Consider the following 2,211-nt stretch of genomic DNA (forward strand, 5'->3'; position numbering starts at 1 on the left):
ATGCCTCACTTTTCTCCTCTAGAAAATGGAGATGGAATGTGTCTGACATACCTCATTAACATACCTTTAAAGTGAAAATTCTGTTGGAGAGCACAGGATAAATTATCTCAGCAAATTATTTGGCCAGCATCTCTTGGGCACAGTACTAACAGCTACAAGGAATTCAGAAAATACTTAGGAAATACTAATTTTAGTTTCTGGTCATGACCTACAAAGCAAAGGACGCCAGGTTCCTTCTAGAATGATGAAGTGGCTACTGCGGTGTATCACTCATATTTCTATCCCTGCCTTCTGTCCTTTTTAGATGGAAGTCTTCATCCCCTAGTAGTATGGAAAGCTGACAGTTCATAGCTTGGTATTCCCTATATGCTCCTTGCCCAAGGTCCTCACAGCCAATGACTGGTGGACAGAGGGAGGTATAGGCCCTGACCCTTGCTCACAGCTCCAGAGCTCCCCAACAGGTTGGCTGTGGCCTCAGAGATAGCTTTGCACTTCTTTGCACAACCTTGCTTCCCCAACAAAATGCCTTGGGCAGCACATATACTAAAGTTGGAACTACATGGAGAAGATCAGTGTGGCCCCTACACAAGACTGGCATGTGAATTCATGAAGCATCCCCCATTTTCCAACCAATAAAATCTTAATTATGAAAGAAAAAAAATGCCTTCATGCAAATCTCTAGAGTCTGCTTCTGGGGAACCTGGCTTATGGTAATTAACCAAAAAAAAAAAAAAAAGTGCTATGGGAATTTATAGAAGGAAGAAGGCAAATCCTGTTTTGGGGAAATGGTATTTGTGATGTCATTTGAGAGATGTTTGGGGCTTCCATTGGTGTTGGAAGAGGTAGGGAAAGAAGTGCTTATGACTATATTGAAAGGAAAGAGAATAATCCAAGGCTTGGGGATCAGAGGTATACAAACCTGAAAAGTAAAGTTCAGAGAGCCTGGTACATGCTCCATTCTCAGGGCACTAGGAGCTTAGGATGAGAAGGCAGATGAGTATATTATATAATGGAGAGTCCTAAAACCCCAGCTTACAGTAACAAACTAAATTAGAGGGAAGGGAAAAGCATGGAAGTCTTCTCTAGAAGAGGAGTTTATGCAATACAGGCTATGCTTTCAGAGAATGATCCAGAAGCAAGCATAATGAAGGAGTCTAAAATGGAAGATACTTTATTGTGCTTAATAATCTTAGATTATCTTTAAAAAATTAGAAGAGTTCCAAATGAAATGAAATACTGAAGCAGTTTGAAAATATATAATTACTACCTGGAATATGTCTTTTTTGTTTTTTAACTTAATCATTATCCAGGCAAGCTGGTTTGAGGATGACTGCAAGTGGTGGGAAGAGAAAGAGAGGGAGGGAATATGAGAGAAAGAAAGAATGTGAGAGAGGGGAAGAGAGAGAATAGGACAAACAGGTAGGCTACATTGTATATGCCCCATGACCAGTTGTTCAAGAGACCATAGCTCTCCAGCTCTGCCACCTTGGATCAGTGAACAAATTAAAATACTCTGGAATTCCAACTAACTAGAGCATAGGCTGAGCCAAGTATGGTGGGCTCATATCCTGTCTTAGGGTTGAAATTCATTTAGGCAAATCATTTTACTTTTCCAATTCTCATATTCTTTATTTGTAGATGAAATTTTAAGAGAACACTGTGTGAACCGCTTCACCATGTGCGGTGCATAATTAACAGTCTATACATAAAACTTCTGCTATCATTAGCTCTGTTGCTAATGGTCTAGACCTTCGGAATAGTCTTGGACACTTCTGAGCCCCTAATTCCTTACTTAATAAACTAGTTGGTGGCTTTTTACAACTATTACTTTCCATATTTTTGAAGCTAAGTTTCAAGTATGATTTTCTTTAAAATCAAATTAAACATGCCATTTAGTTAACCCCAACTCAACAAGATAAGTATACTTGGTGAACTCATTTCCCAGAAACAGGTGAGGAACTTGCATGGGAGGAACAAGATACCACCGACTTTAGTCCCTGCCAGAGTGAGGGTCTCTTTTGGAATTGTCTGGTCGACAGCACATGGTTTTCTGAGTCTCTGTGGGTGCTAAATCTACCAAGTGTTTTGAATTTTTTCTTCTTTTTTCCTACTGGAAAGATATTATCTACTCCAACTACTCACAAAACATTTGCATTCCTTGCTGTTGGGTTTGAGCCAGAGCCAAGGGCTCTTTAACGCTTCTTCTGCATG

The 2,211-nt window shown here is 39.8% G+C and overlaps 1 non-coding gene across 1 annotated transcript; it reads left to right on the forward strand.

The window, feature by feature from the left end:
* Nucleotides 1-522: 522 nt before the first annotated feature.
* On the forward strand, nt 523-626 carry LOC123928431. Its single transcript, XR_006815700.1, has one exon. It is a non-coding gene; the product is annotated as a U6 spliceosomal RNA (small nuclear RNA).
* Nucleotides 627-2,211: the final 1,585 nt, after the last annotated feature.

Source organism: Meles meles, chromosome 1 (assembly GCF_922984935.1).
Source record: "Meles meles chromosome 1, mMelMel3.1 paternal haplotype, whole genome shotgun sequence".
Taxonomy (NCBI): Eukaryota; Metazoa; Chordata; class Mammalia; order Carnivora; family Mustelidae; genus Meles; species Meles meles.